Genomic DNA, 19,653 nt, shown 5'->3' on the forward strand with positions numbered 1-19,653 from the left:
TAGTTAATTATATGTACATGCATTTATTTAATTCCAGTGTTTACTCAGCAACCTTTTATCTTTATTCATATGTATACCAAATGTTAAACAAAACTATTGTTGGGAAGTTGAACTTTGTTTTTATTTACTATTAAAAATACTATTAAACTTTTAAAAAAAGGCAGAGATATTAAGCAAAAAAAAAATTGGAAGCTACTTATCTCTGAAAAGGTACTTATTATGATAAAATTCTTAAAATCAGATTAAAATCCCTGGGCATAGCAACTCCCAGGGATAATATAAGAAATTGCAAAGAATGATAAACTAATTATTATCAAGTTTCTAAAAGTTTTATAGCAAGAATATGAATAAGACTACTCTGAGGTTTCTCCATCCTAACTTCCCAGAATGTCTCCTAAGGCAGTAGTTTTAAGTAGTGCAGTGCAATGTTGCCCACGGACCTATGGATGACTGTAAACAGAAACCCGTGGCAACAAAATCTCAAATGTGAGGAGTTTTACAGAAACTACAATACATGGGGTAGTCTCATGAGAGCCATAAAAAGTAATGTATTTCATTTTACAACAATTATATAATGTTTCCAGATAGTTCTAAGATTTTCATGCCTTAATTCTGCTAAAAATAACTAGTGTGAACATTAAAATCATAAGGATTGTTTCTGTATAAACAAGTTAGAGGGCTGTTCTCTGGAGTTTGATAGAAGAGTTAACACTTTGGTATCCTGTTTCTATGTGTCAGGTTTTATGGGTAAATTTCAGGGCAATTTCAACACCAATTAAATCGAATATGCTTTTAAAATTGCCACTTTAAAAAATTCTGAAAATAAGTGACCACTGAGAGGACCACTGGAAAAAGAGAGGGAGGCTATGGGATGTGGGCAGGGAAAGCAGAGGAGAAACTATAGGAGGGTGAAATGTAACTAGCAAATGCCTCCCTCCCTCCCCCATGATAGTCCAGAAACACATGCCAATCTAATGATATGAACTTGATTTGAGTTTCCCATAAAACAGACTGATTGTCAAGATGCTTAACTCAGTTTCCAATCAATGACAAATCTGAGAACTTTAAGGGCAGTGCGAGAAGCAGATAGCCAGCATCTGTGGGTATTATGCTTGCATTTCAAATTCCTGTTTCAAGCTTTTCAAATAACACACACATTCCCAAAGCCATGATACTTGGCTGAATACATAAGGACCCCAGTTGCACACCATCCATCTCCCTGGCGGCAGAAACTGCAGTTGCCAGTTTGGATTGAGCAAAGCATCCTTGACCTCTTCATAACAGTTTCGAAGGCAGGGCCTACAGAACTGGCCTCAAATGCCCCAGCAGTTGGGGTTCTACAGTCCCGGTGAATGGATATACATCTTCTCTCAAGAGTTGCTACAGGTTTTTTCCAATGCTTCCTCCATGATTCCTTCCACTGGATGAATTATATGCAGAAGAGTCATGGAACCTGGTCTCTGACTTCTGGGCATATCATCATCCTCCATGTAACTGTCCAAAGTCTTCCACTTCCTCATCAGCATAAACTTATTCTCTTCCTCTTTTTCCTTCTCCTCTTCTGTGGGAAGAGCACTAAGAACCCCAAGATCCAGGACCTTGATCTAGTCAAAGGACAAGATCTCCAGTCAGAGTTCCTCCTGGAAGCCACACCTGGGAATCTACAACTTTGTGGTGTCTGTGATCCACTTACTGATTTTGGGCCTGGGAGGGAATATCTTCCAGGGAAGGAATGAGGGAAGTTTTCTAATTCTGACATAATTTTTGTGAGCATTGCTTTGTTTTGCTTTATATTTAAAGCCATTTTCTCAAGAAAGTCCGTGCTGCTTTCATCTTCTGAATCAGAATTGGAATCAGTGGCAAAATTCTCAGAGGGCTTGGGGGTGGTGTGTTTTGTTGGTTGCCCCCCTGATATTTTGCACTGGGAACTTCATGGCTGCCCTGAGAAGCCCAGAGGGTCTGTACTGGCTGTAGAGCCTACAGCCTTGGTGTTTTCCCACAGTCTCTCCTTTGAAAAACCATCAGAAGCAAAGCTGCAACAACTGTCATCAAAGAATGACAAGGATTCCATGGAAATTCAAGTTTCTGAATTTCTTTAGGTTCTATACTCTGAGGTCCTTTTGTGGTGAGCCTCCATGCTGGCGGTGGGCACCCATGCTGTTCTCTGGGCCAGGTGAGCAGAGCAGCCTCTTGGAGGTCCCACAGAGGAGCTGCAATGCGAGCCGCCTCCAGATTCATAACGTTTTGTATTCTATTCTGTTTTCCTTCTCTTTTCTATTTCATTTTTGGATGTCAATAAAACAGCAGTCTTTGTAGCTAAATGCCCATGCCAATTTTAAAGCACAAAGAGACTGAGACGTGTAAGCAATTCATCAGAATAAAAGCTATTTTTTCATGTAAACCTTACTCTTTCAATTCTTTTTGTTAAAACTGCATGCAAAAATTTCAAGCTGTAGCTTATTTTACAATATTGAGTTTAATGTTTTTCTTCCTGAGCATCATGATTTACTTTCAGCATAAAATAGTATGACAATATAAAGCAAACTATTGTGGGAAGTTTAGCTGAGCTGTATTAGAAAGGGTTAAAAAAATCTACAATGTATGTAAGGATGAAATGCATCCAAGGAAAAACAGGAAGATTGCAAGTAATTAACCAGTCCAGGATTGTTTTCCTTCCTATACCAAACAATCTTGATGATTTCTAAAATCTCCACAGCAAATGTAAACAAAATTATGAGGCAGAAAATTAAATGTAAGTAACATTTGAAAAATACATCAGCTGGCATACTGCAAAACATAGTACCTTAAAGATACATGGAAAAACTGTAGTCAGTATGCAATATTATGACCAAAAGAAAATAAAAGGTGACTAATATAAGGTGGTATATTTCAAATTAAAATTAATTACAAACATCACATATACATTTAACTGTGAAATTTTGAAATCCATGATATATTTATGGAAAGAAATATAAAGTGAAATATTTCACTACATTCATGAGTGAGAGTAAATTATGTTGAGATTTATTTTTTATACCGATGAGGTAATCTTACATTGCTCCCAGTTGTAAACTATTACTGAAATTCCAGGAGTTATCTCTGAAGATGTCACATTGTTTTGAACTTGAGGAACATGGTAAGTTGATCATAGAAATATAAAAACAATAACATCCATTTTATTTTACATCAGATTCTCTTTTAAAAGTATCAAAAAGTCATAAGAAAAAGCTTGGTCAAGAAGAATTAAATTATATCATTAATTAAAAAGGGGTAGGAGAATGAGGGAAGTGAATATTGGAATATAGTCACTGACATAATTGTTGGGTCTCTAGTGAAGGAAGGCACTGAATTTAACTGACTTCTGTAGTGTTACCCTAAGTAATTTTATACCATATATCAGGTTAATATCAAGTCTTAAACCTACACTATAACCATACAATTAACTTTCTTTTATAGATTATGTAGTAACCTAATGATTTTTTGGTAAGAATATGATCTTTTCTTTTATCTGGATAGGATACCTTTGTCCAGATCAAGTGAATATTTCAGTTCCTATGACAATTGTCCTGGTTAACAGGTTTAAACATCAATTTCTGTTAGGTAATGTTAGATTTTCTTTAGTAAAATTAGGATTTATGATGTGTTTCAGCAGGCTTTTCTTTATTTCTTTTTAAAAATTTTCTTGAGTCATACATGGACACATTATCTCTATTTTATTTTCATTTATTTTATGTGGTGCTAAGGATTGAACCCAGTGCCTCACATGTGCTAGGCAGGCACTCTACCACTGAGCCACAGCCCAGCCTACAGCAGGCATCTAGGAGACTCAGGGTCTACTGAGTCTGAAGTGACTAAGAAAATGGCTCTGTGTGCCTCTTGGTAGTCATATATACCTTCTCATGAGATTAATTTCATATATTCATGTGGATATAAATAGTGACTTTTTATATATAGTATAAACTTAAACTACCTAATCAATAGGTTTTCAGATAATAGAAATTAATGGGGAATGAAAACATTTTGAACAAAAGTTCCAATACTCTAGTTGAGAGTACAAATTTCTTGTACAAATGTTTTAAATTGTTTTGGATGAATATTCAATCTGGGTGAATGATGCTTGCTGTATAATAAGTAATTGAAACTTATGAAGTAGTAACAAAGGCAATGATTTTAAAATAACATATCCATGCACACTATTTTATAAATCACAGCTTATTAATATTGGGTTTTAATTTTTGCCAAATATGCTTTGGAGCTGATTTAGTTCAGACACCTACATTAGTTAAAAAAATCTAGAAAGACAATGGGAAAGTAACTAGGGTTATAATGAAAAATTAAAGGTACTTTCTTATAAATATTTAGCTAAACTAAAATATTAAATGCATGCTCAGCTATCAGTGACTTCTTCACAGTTATTAGGTGTTGCTTTCAGTACCATCTCACTTTCCTTTTTAAGAGCACACATACCCATGCATACACGTGATGCATTTGAATGCATAAATATTATGTATTTCTGTATTTCACTTAGTGTACACTTATTCAATTATGAAGGTATGATTCCTTAAAAATTTTTATCTCAAGAATAGTAAATGAAATTAGAGATGATGATTTAAAAATAGATCTGAGGCAGAAGTGAAATATGTTAAAATTCATGATTATAAGGTAATATGATGCACACTGACATGGACATAAGGATAAACACATATAAGACAGCAGTCCTGCAAGAAAAAATTGAAGATTAGAAAATTCAATGTTAATTAAAAATCAAAATCATGCCCAACATGTCACCAATGGTAGTTGGACTGATTTTATGTTGAGAAATTCCTTTTAGAACATGTAAAACTTCACACAAACTTGATATCAATGTTTTTAGGGGTAGGTCTTAGGTAGCTGTTATTAGTGCTGGTGCTGGTGTATTATTAAGAATGGAAACTTGACAGAAAGAAGAAACTAACTTAATGAAAAATTAATTGATTTTTTAAATTGCCAAAAGCATAACGTATAAAATATCATTCACATCTTATATATTTTTTATTCATCTTCCAATTCATAATCTTTGGTCAAGAAGCAAGGAAAATGATTATAGTTTTTAGATTTTTAAATTTAAATTCATGCCAGTCCTTATTTAATTCAATTTACATTTTCCAACTTATCAATGCATCTTTCCAGTTCAATATTTCTTTGCACACTTTTCTTTTCTCAGACCTTATCCTCAAATCTCACAGTCAACATATATAGGTCCATTAAGTCAAGGAAACAAACCTACATCAGAGGGTTTCAAGATGGCAGACTAGAGGGTGGCTGCATTTCATGTTGCTCTAGGATACAGGATTCAAAAGAGGAGATAGTGAGAGATTTGGGACCAACTCAAAGCCACCGGGTGAGTCTCTCCCACTGGGGAGACATCCCAGATGGGGCGGTAGTCCCGGAACGCAGGGAACTTTGTGAAGTAGAGTTGCATGGTGAGACGCCCCTCTGCCCACTGGAGCAGTGAACTTGGACAACTGGGAACATCACAGAGGTGGCTGCTCAGCACAGTGCTTGAACTCGGAGCAACCACTTGGGCTCCAGACGGCTGCCTGAGGAGGAGCTGCATGGTGAGCTGTTTGGACTCAGAGCGATCGCTTCTGAACACCAGGGGGCTGACCGGAGGAAGAGGAGGAGCATGGCATGTTGCTTGGTCTAGGAGTGACCGCATCAGAGCTACAGGTGGTTGCCAGAGGAGGAGTTGCATGGCGAGCTGTTTGGACTTAGAGCGACCACTACTGAACACCGGGGGGGCTGCCCGGAGGATGAGGAGGAGTGCGGCGGGTCGCTTGGACTCAGAGGGACTATACCAGAGCTACAGGCAGTTGACAGAGGAGGAGCTGCGTGGTGAGCTGTTTAGACTCAGAACGACCGCTTCTGAACACTGGGGGACTGCCCAGAGGAAAAGGAGGAACGTGGCGGGTCGCTTGGTCTAGGAGTGACTGCATCAGAGCTCCGGGTGGCTGCTCAGAGGAGGAGGCGAGTGGTGAGTTGTTTGGACTCAAAGCGACCACTCCTGAACACCGAGGGCCTGCCCGAAGGAGGAGCGTGGTGGGTCACTTGGTCTTGGAGCGACCACTTCTGAACACAAGGGGGGCTACCCTGAGGAGGAGGAGGAACAGGGCAGGTCACTTGGACTCAGAGTGACTGCCTAGGGCTACGGGTGGTTGGCAGGAGGAGGACATGCAAAATGAATTGCTTGGACTCCTAGTGACTGCATTGGAACACTGAGCAGCTGTCCGGAGGAAGAGGTGTGTGGCAGGTCTCTGGGACTCGGAGCTATTGTATGGGGCTCCAGGTGGCGGCTCAGAGGAGGGGCCACATAGCCAGGCGATTAGGTGCAGAGCAGGGTCCCAGGACGTAGGCGACTTCTTGGTTGAAGGGCCACACAGAGACACGCCTAGGGGCAGAGCGAAGTTTCCAGGACTGCGGGCAGATTCTCTGAGGAGAGGCAGCCTAAGGAGACTCGCCTGCGAAGGGTGAGGCTCCCAGGCCGAGGTAGGTCTGGGCCCCTGGGAATGTTGCAGAGGAAGGCAGCCCAGGCCAGGTGGTAGTTGTAGATTGAGGGGAACCTCTAGGAGGGAAACTGACCAGTGAGACCTCCCCACCCAGTGAGTCTTCCCCGTTGGGTAAGGTTTTCCCACAAGGACAGTAAAACCAGAGACACAGGCACAAACACACCTTGCCTCAGCCCGCAGCCTAGTTCCCCTTTGGATGATCATTGGTCAACAAGTGGAGGCACCTCTGCCCACTAGCAGGGAATATACCCCACCTGAGGATCACCACCCCTAGAGAGGCAGCTTCCTTGTGGAGCACCACAGTATCAACTTCCTCCAAGACTTCAGGCTACTGAAGGATAAGAGGGGATATACTAGCAATCTTCAGGGACATTATAAGTCAATAGAGGAAATCTGCAATATCTTACTGATCCACTGATTCCTGAACAATATGAGAAAACAAGGGAAGAAAATGCCCCAAACAAATCTAGATGTTATATCAATAAAATCCAACGACAGCATGGCACAAGAAATGACAGAAAGGGAGTTCAGAATGTACATAATTAAAATGATCAGAGAAGCAAATGATGAGATGAAAGAGCAAATGCAGGCATTGAATGATGAGATGAAAGAACAAATGCAGGCATTGAATGATCGCACCAATCAACAATTAAAAGAGCAAATACAGGAAGCAAAAGATCATTTCAATAAAGAGTTAGAGATATTGAGAAAAAAAAACAAACAGAAATCCTTGAAATGAAGGAAACAATAAACCAAATTAAGAAGTCAATAGAAAGAATAATCAATAGGATAGAATACCTGGAAGACAGAACATCAGATATTGAAGACAAAATATTTAACCTTGAAAACAAATTTGAACAAACAGAGAAGATGGTAAGAAATCATGAACAGAATCTCCAAGAACTATGGGATATCATGAAAAGGCCAAATTTAAGAATTATTGTGATTGAGGAAAGCTTAGAGGAAAAAAAAACCAAAGGAATGAACAATGTATTCAATGAAATAATATCAGAAAATTTCCCAAATCTGAAGAATGAAATGGAAAATCAAATTCAAGAGGCTTATAGGAATCCAAATACACAAAATTACAACAGACCCACACCAAGGCACATTATAATGAAAATACCTAACATACAAAATAAAGGCAGAATTTTAAAGACTGTGAGAGAAAAGAACCAAATTACATTCAGGGGGAAACCAATACGGATATCAGCACATTTTTCAATCCAGAACCTAAAAGTTCGAAGGGTCTGCAACAACATTTTTCAAGCTCTGAAAGAAAATGGATGCCAACCAAGAATCTTATGCCCAGCAAAACTTACCTTCAAATTTGAAGATAAAATAAAATCATTCCATGATAAACAAAAGCTAAAAGAATTTACAAAAAGAAAGCCATCATTACAGAACATTCTCAGCAAAATATTCCATGAGGAAGAGATAAAAAACAAAGAAGCAAATCAGCAAAGGGAGGAATTATCCTAAAGGAACTGTCAAATAAAGGAGGAACCAAGGTGTGTCAAAAAATAAATAAATAAATAAAATTGAAAAAATGAACCAAATGACAGGGAATACAAATCATATCTCAATAATAACCCTGAATTTTAATGACCTGAATTCATCAATCAAAAGACATAGACTGGCAGATTGGATTAAAAAGAAAGATCCAACAATAAGTTGCCTGCAAAGACTTACCTCATAGAAATAGATACCCATAGACTAAAGGTGAAAGGATGGGGAAAAACATTCCATGCACATGGACTCAGCAAAAAAGCTGGAGTATCCATCCTCATTTCAGATAATGTGGACTTCAAGCCAAAGTTAGTCAGAAGGGATAAAGAAGGACATTTCATACTGCTTAAGGGAAGCATAAATCAGCAAGATATAACAATCATACACATCTATGCCCCAAACAGTGGTGTATCCATGTATGTCAAACAAATCCTTCTCAATTTTAGAAACCAAATAGACCATAACACAATAATACTAGGTGATTTTAACACGACTCTTTCACCACTGCACAGATCTTCCAAACAAAAATTGAACAAAGAAACCATAGATCTCAATAACACAATCAATAATTTAGACTTAACAGACATTTATAGAATATACCATCCAACCAAGAGCGAATACACTTTCTTCTCAGCAGCACATGGATCCTTCTCTAAAATAGACTGTATATTATGCGACAAAGCTAATGTTAGCAAATACAAGAAGATAGAGACACTACCTTGTATTCAATCAGATCATAATGGATTGAAGTTAGAAATAAATGAAAGAGTAAAAAACAGAATCTACTCCAACACCTGGAGATTGAACAATATGCTATTATATGATGAATGGATAACAGAAGATATTAGGAAGGAAATTTTAAAATTCTTAGAGGTAAATGAGAAAAAAGAAACATCATATCAACATCACTGGGATACTATGAAACAGTACTTAGAGGAAAATTTATTTCCTGGAGCATATTTAATAAAAGAAGTAAAACTCAACAAATAAACGACCTAACACTACAGCTCAAAGCCCTAGAAAAAGAACAGACCAACTCCAAAAGTAGTAGAAGACAGGAAATAGTTAAACTCAGAGCTGAAATCAATGAAATTGAAACAAAAGAAACAATACAAAAAATTGACAAAATAAATAGTTGGTTCTTCAAAAAAATAAACAAAATTGATAAACCTTTAACCACACTAACAAAGAGAAGACGAGAGAAAACCCAAATTACTAAAATTCGGAATGAACAAGGAAATATCACAACAGACACGACTGAAATACAAAACATAATTAGAAGCTATTTTGAAAATCTATACTCCAACAAAATAGAAAATTTCGAAGACATCAACAGGTTTCTAGAGACATATGAATTGCCTAAACTGAACGAGGAGAACATACACAATTTAAATAGACCAATTTCAAGTAATGAAGTAGAAGAAGTCATCAAAAGCCTACCAACAAAGAAAAGTCCAGGACCAGATGGATTCTCAGCCGAGTTCTACAAAACTTTAAAGAAGAGCTCATTCCAATACTTCTCAAAGTATTCCATAAGACAGAAGAGGAGGGAACCCTCCCAAACTCATTCTATGAAGCCAATATTACCCTGATACCTAAACCAGACAGAGACACATCGAGGAAAGAAAATTTCAGACCAATGTTCTTAATGAACATCGACGCAAAAATTCTCAACAAAATTTTAGCAAATCACATACAAAAACATATTAAAAAGATAGTGCACCATGATCAAGTGGGTTTCATCCCAGGGATGCAAGGTTGGTTCAACATCAGAAAATCAATAAATGTCATTCACCATATCAATAGACTTAAAGTCAAGAATCACATGATTATTTCAATAGATGCAGAGAAAGCATTTGATAAAATACAGCACCCCTTTATGCTCAAAACACTAGAAAAAAATAGGGATAGTGGGAATATTCCTTAACATTGTAAAGGCCATCTATGCTAAGCCCATGGCTAATATCATTCTAAATCGTGAAAAACTGAAAGCATTCCCCATAAAAACTGGAACAAGGCAGGGAGGCCCTCTTTCACCACTTCTATTCAATATCGTCCTTGAAACTCTAGCCAGAGCAATTAGACAAACCAAAGAAATTAAAGGGATACGAATAGGAAAATAAGAATTCAAACTATCCCTATTTGCTGATGGTATGATTATATACTTAGAGGAACCAGGAAATTCCACCAGAAAACTTTTACAACTCATAAGTGAATTCAGTAAAGTAGCAGGATATAAGATCAATGCACATAAATCTAATGCATTTTTATACATAAGTGATGAATCTTCAGAAAGAGAAATTAGGAAAAGTACCCCATTCACAATAGCATCGAAAAAAATAAAATACTTGGGAATCAATCTCACAAGACAGGTGAAAGACCTCTACAATGAGAACTACAGAACACTAAAGAAAGAAATTAAAGAAAACCTTAGAAGATTGAAAGATCTCCCATGTTCTTGGATAGGAAGAATTAATATTGTCAAAATGGCTATACTACCAAAAGTGCTATATAGATTCAATGCAATTCCAATTAAAATCCCAATGATGTACCTTACAGAAATAGAGCAAGCAATTATGAAATTCATCTGGAAGAATGAAAAACCCAGAATAGCTAAAGCAATCCTTGGCAGAATGTGTGAAGCAGGGGGTATCGCAATACCAGATCTTCAACTCTATTACAAAGCAATAATAAAAAAAACGGCATGATATTGGTACCAAAATAGAAAGGTGGATCAATGGTACAGAATAGAGGACACGGACACAAAACCAAATAAATACAATTTTCTCATACTAGACAAAGGGGCCAAAAACATGCAATGGAGAAAAGATAGCCTCTTCAACAAATGGTGCTGGGAGAATTGTAAATCCATATGCAACAGGATGAAACTATACCCATATCTCTCACCATGCATGAAACTAAACTCAAAATGCATTAAGGACCTCAGAATCAGACCAGAGACCTTGCGTCTTATAGAAGAAAAAGTAGGTCCAGAGCTTCAACATGTCAGCTTAGCACCAGACTTCCTCAACAGGACTCCCATAGCACAAGAAATAAAAGCAAGAATAAATAACTGGGATAGATTCAAACTAAAAAGCTTTCTCTCAGCAAAGGAAACTATCAGCAATGCGAAGAAAGAGTCTACAGAGTGGGAGAAAATCTTTGCCAATCATACTTCAGATAGAGCGCTAATCTCCAGAATCTATAAAGAACTCAAAAAACTCTACACCAAGAATGCAAATAATCCAATCGACAAATGCGCTAAGGAAATGAATAGACACTTCACAGAAGAAGATCTACAAGCCATCAACAAACATATGGAAAAATGTTCAACATCTCTAGTATTAAGAGAAACGCAAATCAAAACCACCCTAAGATTTCATCTCACCCCAATTTGAATGGCGATTATCAAGAATACAAGCAACAACAGGTGTTGGCGAGGATGTGGGGAGAAAGGTACACTCATACATTGCTGGTGGGGCTGCAAATTAGTGCAGCCACTCTGAAAGCAGTGTGGAGACTCCTTAGAAAACTTGGAATGGAACCACCATTTGACCCAGCTATCCCACTCCTTGGCCTATACCCAAAGGACTTAAAATCAGCATACTACAGAGATACAGCCACATCAATGTTCATAGCTGCTCAGTTCACAATAGCCAGATTGTGGAACCAACCTAGATGTCCTTCAATTGATGAATGGATAAAGAAACTGTGGTATATATACACAATGGAATATTACTCAGCCATAAAGAATGACAAATTTATGGCATTTGCAGGCAAATGGAAGAAACTGGAGAGTATCATGCTAAGTGAGATAAACCAATCTCAAAAAACCAAAGGATGAATGATATCGCTAATAAGTGGAGGATGACACATAATGGGGGGTGGGAGGGTTTAGTGTTAGGGTTAGAGTTAGGGTTAGGGAGGGGGGCTAGAATGGAGGAAGGAAGGACTGTATCGAGCGAAATAAGGGGTGGGAGGGGTGGGGGAAGGGAAAAATGGCAGAATGAATCAAACAACATTACCCTATATAAATTTATGATTACACAAATGGTATGCCTTTACGCCATGTACAAACAGAGAAACAACATGTATCCCATTTGTTTACAATAAAAAAAAAAGAAAAAAAAAAACCTACATCAGTCATTAAGTAACTTTGAATTTTAACAAGATTTCCCTCTCAGGCCTTCTCTGTTCCCATGTTCTTACTTTGTTAATATTGTTTTAGAAAAATTTATTGTTTTAATACAGTGCTCTTTCTGTACTTCTCCAAAGGTTTTCACTAGCATGAAAGTTCACATTTTTAAACCAAACTATCATTCTTGGTCTAAAATGAGTCCCTCGTTTTACTGATTCTCCTGTAACTCAATTGCTGTTATCTTTTAATATTTTTGTGATTTTATGTTACTTTTTAAATCCTGAATTAAGTCACAACTACCTTTATTTGTTCATGAAGTTATAAAAGTTCCACTTAGAATGATCTAACTTTTTTGTTTCTACCTGAGATTTTTTTGTATACTTTTTCTTGCCTTGGTATTCTCAGTTTTATCTTATATGACATCAGTCTAAACCTTTGGAAGCACTATTTTGTGAACCAGTGATTACAAAATTAGTAAAATTTTTCCTATAATAATTGCTAATTACATTTTTAGTGGTAATTATTTAAAAAATAAAGGACAAATGTGAAGAAACAGTAATTAGGTTAGTTATGAAGACAAAATTCAAGTTGCATTTTTTTTTGGTATTACATTAACAGTTTTCTCTTGCTCCTTAAAAGAGTGGTATGTGACTTTCGTTAAAAGTCAGATTTTCTTTGGACCCTCCAAATATACATATTTCTGTTCTCAACTCTGCCAATACACAAGCTTTATAGGGAAACAATTATTATATGACACAAATATTGCAACATATATAGCAAACTTTCCTAAGAGCAGAAACTTCATAGAACTTTGAAAATACAATGCATTATTGACCTGATTGTCCAATAACCAACAAATTACTTTCTCTAAGGCTTAGTTTCCACATTATCTTTTTTTTGTGAAGGGTTTTTGTTTGTTTAATACATCATAAAAAATGCCTATACAAAGAATTGAGACAGGAAAAGCATTGGTTCAACACTAATGAATCTATAAGATTTAGGATTTGGGTAAGGTGGAAATATTACCTAAACATTTTTAAAAACTGGAAACTGCAACCAAATAAGCAGAAGAAAATCCCTATTAACACTAATGAAGAGTCTCCCAGACTCTTGCCATGATTTTCATTGGAGAATATGGGAGGCTTGAGAGGCCTCATATGCAAAATGGCAATAAGGGGAGTCCCACCTGGTCAGACCCCTGGTTGATAAATATTCTCCCAATCCTTCCACCCCCAGCTTCTTAATGAAGCAGGCCTACATCCTCAAATCTGAAAGGATGTCAATCATCCTGCAGTCATCTGTCTTCTAGCACCACCCCTCATAGTTCTTCTATGTGCTAGGTCTTAGCTGGGCTCTAGGAACACCACATGTTGCAAATCTATGCTAGTATATAAGACAATGCTTGGCAGGAAAAATTGTTTTTTAATTGCAAACCAACTTCATTTGGTGTATTTCAAAAGGTGCAATACTTTTATTCAATTATCAGTGAAAGAAGTTAGAAATGAACCCTGCCTCCGCCAAAAAAAAAAAAAAAAAAAAAAACCAGCAAATGGCAAACACATTTCCTTGAAAGTAACAGTCACATATAGATTGCATCCTAGCAAAAGAGGAGGGGTAAGACAGCTGCCACCCATTTTCATCAAACACTTGATCTACTCAAGGGTGGAGAGAAAAGGCTACTTTCAAAAAGGAGTATATTATTAAATGAAGCATTTATTATATGCCTTCCTAAGAGCACCAGGTGGGGAACATGTTTTCTAAACAAGATCTAGGAAGTGGAATGTGGAATCAATTTCTCCTAATCCTCTAAAGGCTGTCCATCAGTTAATGAATTTGAAAAATACACTAAAATATAACCCCCCACACACTTCCCCACCCATAAAAAAGGGGGGGAAACAAAGGTGTTCTGGATTACTCTCCAGGTTGGAACCAGGGAACAGCTTCAACAAATTAGTCTGTTACAAAATCATCACAAGCATGCCTTACTTTTAAACAACAATACAAAAAAGTGTTTTTTGAAACAACAAAACAAAAACAAGTACTGATCACTTTCTGACAATGCAAAATTACTCAAAATTAACTAGTATGTCGAGGGGCATACCAATGGGTCTTGTCTCACACGAGTGCATGTGGGTAGGTGAAGGGCATTTGTCATAATTGCAGAAGAAGTGAATATTAATTTTTAAACTTTAGTTTGATTTAAACATTGCTTTCAGTATGATACTAACCAACAGCTGTGCAGAAAGGACTCTGAAGAGATGTTCATAGTAGCACACACCTGTGGCTCTTCTTCAGTTCTGGCGGTTCCAGGGCAGCCAACATTCATCAATCACATTCTTAAGGTCTTTCTGTATGAATGCAGAACACTTCACATACTGGACAGCCTTCAGATCATGGGTCACCTTTTCAGCAGCCTCTGGAGTGATAGGCTTCTGTTTGTCCTTGGCAAGTTTCTCAATAGTAGATGGGTCCTCTCTGAGATCAGTTTGGGTCCCCACAAGCAAGAAAGAAGTCTTTGGACTTCTGAGTTATCTCAGCCACCCACTTTTCTTTCACATTTTCAAATGACGATGGAGAGACCACTAAAAAACAGACTAGAGATACATCTGTTTATAACTTAGTGGTTGTAGTCTGTCATAATCTTCTTGCCCTGCAGTATCAGAAAGTCTAGGAGTATATGGTTCTAATGTGTTTTCCAATACAGAACATAATAAATTTCCTGGCAAATACTTGCATGTCTGTGTTTCTTTCATGGTAAGCTGTTTACATTAAAGCTCCTGTATTAGCTAGATGAGCTCACCTCAGTAGCTACAGTTTTATTATTAACCTAGCCTACATCACACTGTTCACATTACATCAAAGAAATTTTATATAATCATTACTATAAATTCACCTCAGTGAGTGAACACTGTGAATGTGTTTTAGAAATAAAGAGTTCCACTAGATTGACTGCCTTAATAGAATTGCTCTGTTCTTATTTACAAACTGAGTCATTCTCCTCCACATAGGAAGGATTATGTTTGACAATTGATTGCTCTCCTCATATACTCTTTTATAAAAAACAAGTGGCTAACTTGCCTTCTGAATGAAAAGTATTCTGTCTATGCTCTCTGGGATGCTCACCTTGAAAGCTAGTCTTATCTCTCTGTGAAGAACAATATAAAGTATAAATACATAAAATTTGAAGATGCCCAGGAGATGGAAATATCAGTTTTTGCACATTTTCTGCAATGGATACTGCACTACTGATATGGCTCTGGGCCTCACAGCCTGTGACTGGCTCCAGCTGAGAGCGACAGTTGAAACATGGAGTGGTAGAGTCAGGCCTGGGTGGGCCTGAGCACTGGAAGCCCTGCTGCAGCATGAATGCTACCACACAAGCACAGCGAGCCAGCACCAAGGGGAATGAAGGCTCGCTGACCTGTCACCCTGCAGCTATCAGACCCAGAAAGAGTAGGGAGGCCTGTAGCAGTAGCCTGCCCCACACAGCACTGTGGGCCCCTCCTGACCTCAACCTCCACTTCTCTACCTGATTTCAGAAAATGGAAGTGGCAGAGCTGAATGAATGCTGGACTCAAGAATTGACCAATAGCGTTTGCCCGTTTTGGACCAATAGCATTGGTACATTTGCAAACCCTAATTAGCATAACTGTGGGCCAATCACAGTGAACTAAGTGCTATATAGACCCCTTGGCAGCACTTGCGGAACAAATTTGGAGGAAGAATACTTACTGGGGGCTGCATCGTGGACCTCTAGTGTTCTATGCCTCATCTTCACTGGTGGATCATGTTCTTCGAATTCAAGAGAGAAGACCTTTGGAATAAAAAGAGGGTGAGTTGCTTGAGTGCCCTGCATTGCTGCACATCCAGAGAGTGGGGTGTGTCCAGTTTCACAGAATTTCTTTCTGACCTTCCAGAGGTTAGTATGTGCTGAAGGTTCCTATACTGACTTTTTACTTTCGTTTTCCCCTTGTTATGGGAAAATGAAAAAGGTGTTTTGTCTTGTGAAACTTTTTTTTCTCAAAAAAAAAAAAAAAAAAAGAAAATTCCTTTTTTCTCAAAACCCTGTTTGTTTATGGGTGAGATATCTGAAATGTAGGCTTTCAGATTCTGATGTAAGGAAATCTGAAGTTGTTAGATACCAATTTCAGGAAGAACAAGAAATAATGTGCAGGGGAAACACACACACACACAAAAACCCTAAATGAAATAATGTGTTAATTCTTGATTTATATGTGCTTGTGTGCTTATACACATAAATGTACACACAATTTTAATCATATAATTAAAATTTATTCCAAAAGTTTTAACTCCAGTTTTATCAGGATTTTTATGGATTTCCCCCCACAAGGTAAAGTATATCATTTGTTAATTTAAGCATCTTAAGGTCTGGAATTTTTTTCCCAAATCAAAATGGGTTAGTGTGATAGGATGAATTTACCAATGTCTGAGACTAAAGCACTACAGTATTGGCTTGTAACTCAGGCTGACAGAGAGTTGGTCTGTGAAATATTGAAAATGTTGAACTATCTCATATTTTAGGAGCTCTCTACTGCTATTTTCATTGTGATACTAGGTTTAAACTTGGTGTGTACGAAAAAAGTTTAAATATCCACTTTGACTGATCTATCTCACCTATTCCCTGAGGGTCACAGAGCAATGAGAGGTGAATGTTTGCTGAGGTTTGTTACTAGCCTCTGCACAGGCTAAACTTGGGCTTTCCAGACCCAGTATGGGCTTAGGTCTGCATATTGGGCGTCATTCACTTGAAGCTGTTTGATAATAGCCCTGTCATTTCTTCTTTGACCAATCAGTTACTCAGAAGGTGTTAATTTTTTTTATATTTTGTGGTGTGCTATATCATTTTATTATTGCTATTGAATATAATAATTCTATTGTGACCAGAGTATATAACTGATATAATCTCAATGGTTTTAAGTTTATTACTTCATAGCCAGTATATGGTCATTTCAGTAAGTGTGACAAACATTTGAAAAACTAAAAAAAAAAAGGAAAAATCTCTGCTATTGTTAGATATGGTGTTTTGCAAAAATAATTTAAGTTGGTTGGCAATTTTCTTCATATCTTTTAGTTTATTGGTACAGTCTTTTGAATATTAATATTTCCAACTATAATTATGGAATATTCTAATTTTTGCTTTAATTCTGTAAAATTTTTTCACTTCATTTGGAAACTATATTTAAATCTGTAAAGTGGGTATGACTACTATTGTGCCCTCATGAATTAACACATTATTATGATGATATTTTCCTCCATAACTTTGCAAATACCTATTGTCTTGATCTATTTTGTCAAACATTCGGGTGTGCTTACATTTACTGAATTCCTGCACATTTTTCCATTAACTTACTTAGAATTCATTTTCTCTTTATATTTAAAACATTTCACCTGTAGACAGCATATACTTAATAATTTTTTAAGCTCATCTTCTCAGCTTCTGCCATTATATTTGCCATGAATTCATTTAATTTTAATAAAATTGCTGACATATTTATATTTGGTCTACCATCTTATTAAGCATATACTACTAAATAGTCTTGCATTTTGTTTCTCTTTTTTTCTTATCAAAACTTAAAATTTTCATTAGAATTACCTTTAATTTTCCTCTCAAGTTTATAAATATGCTTCTTTGAATTGTTCCAGTAATATTAGGAATTTAATTCTAGGGATTTAATATTTACTTTTCTAAGTTCATTCACATTTACTATTGTATCATCTCATGTAAAACACATTCTCATACATATATCCTGTCTTTTTCACAGTTGTCATATTTTTATGTCTATTAGTGAAGAAATAGTCATACGTAGGTGTTTATCAGCAGTTATTCCAGCTGTTCTTTATTTTGAAGAAAAATTTGGGCAATAAAACATTCCAATTTCAACATTTACTGTAAAGTTATTTTAATAAAAGTTTTATGGTCAGAAAAATACAGGTTAAAGAGAAAAAATGTGAGACTGAGAGTCACAAGTGAATGGGTTTGGGAAATTTTGGATGGGAAATTGGAAACAATGATGATTGCTGTTGTGACCTCTAAAGAAATAGCATACAATATAAGTGTCATACTGTAAGTTGAGGAAGGTAACCTCTAAGAGATTATCCAAAGGAGAGTGCAGAAATTAAATACAAGAAACATAAATGAGGAATGTCTCAAAGAAAATCCTCAGTAGCCTGAACACACATGGGGGAAAAATGAGCTTGACAGTATGCCAGTAGAAATTTTTCAAAGTGAAATGGAAAGGAAAATAAGGATGGGAAAAAATGAACAGAGACTTCCTGAACTATGGGAGAATTATGACAGAAGAGCACATGTTCCAGTGGAAAATAAGAGGAGGTGGAAGATGAAGAGAGGCAGGGGAGATAGAGAAGGAAGGCAGTGAAAGGAATATTTCAGGTAATAACAGCTTGGAATTTTGCAACATCACTGACAGACATCAGGTTCAGGAAGCTCAGAGAACATCAAGTAGAATATATAGTATAAATCTGACAACCAAGAAAACTATTTGTAGGTATATGTATTAAAACTTCATAAAACCACTGAAAGGAGAAAAGTTTGAAACAAGTAAGAGAAAAATATGATTACATATATAGAAAAAGGGTTAGGGATTGTAAGGAACTTTTTACCAAAAAGAATGAAGAGAGTGGAATACATTTTTATATTTACATTATGTTGAAAGGAGGAAAAAAAACCCAACCTTCACTCACCTCAAAATGTTTTATTGTTTTTATGAATACATGTTTGCTGCTGGGCAAGAGAGGACAGAGAGATGGTGCTGTACAGAGCTGGTATAGGCTCGAGGCTCAATGCCAGAAAGAAAGACACACAGAGTCCACCCAGTAGGGCAGGCCGGGCAGCATTCTGGGACCTGGAACACTTGGTTGGTGGATGTGAGCTGACAGGGGATCAGGTCCAGGCCTGGTGAGTCCTGGGCACCCTGGAGACTTCCCAGTCTAGTCCGAGATCCTGGGCAGCTTTGCAGTGTCACCTGGGCTCAGTATACTTTGTTCAGGGCCTTGTGGGTGAATTCAGGCAGCACAAAGGCTGCAAGGTGCACATCCATGTTGTTGTACTTCAGCTTCATGTGCTCCACCTGTGTCTGTATCAGCCCCTGCTGGAGCTCCTGGAAATTGGTGCTCTGGTTTTTGCTGCATAGCATGAAGCCAATTTGGCAATAGTGGTAGGTGGGAATGGAGTAGCAGGCCTAGTCCACCATCAGGAAGAACTGCCACATCTCCTTGATGAGGTCCAGGTGCAGCTTGTGGCAGTAGCCCCTGGCAGCAGAGGATTGTAGCTAAGTGGTAGAGTGCTTACGTAGAACAGGTGAAAAACTGGGTTGGAGCCTCGGCACCAAATTAAAAATAAATAAATAAATAAATGGTAAATTCTTAAAAAAGTGTACATTACACAGAATTATGGGATAATGTCACAACTAAGATACTGAC

At 37.2% G+C, this 19,653-nt stretch overlaps 1 pseudogene; it reads right to left on the reverse strand.

Moving 5' to 3' along the window:
- Positions 1-1,106: 1,106 nt before the first annotated feature.
- LOC124974324 (cell division cycle-associated protein 7-like) lies at positions 1,107-19,367 on the reverse strand (annotated as a pseudogene).
- Between the last annotated feature and the right edge of the window lie 286 nt (positions 19,368-19,653).

Source organism: Sciurus carolinensis, unplaced genomic scaffold, assembly GCF_902686445.1.
Source record: "Sciurus carolinensis unplaced genomic scaffold, mSciCar1.2, whole genome shotgun sequence".
NCBI classification, from domain to species: domain Eukaryota; kingdom Metazoa; phylum Chordata; class Mammalia; order Rodentia; family Sciuridae; genus Sciurus; species Sciurus carolinensis.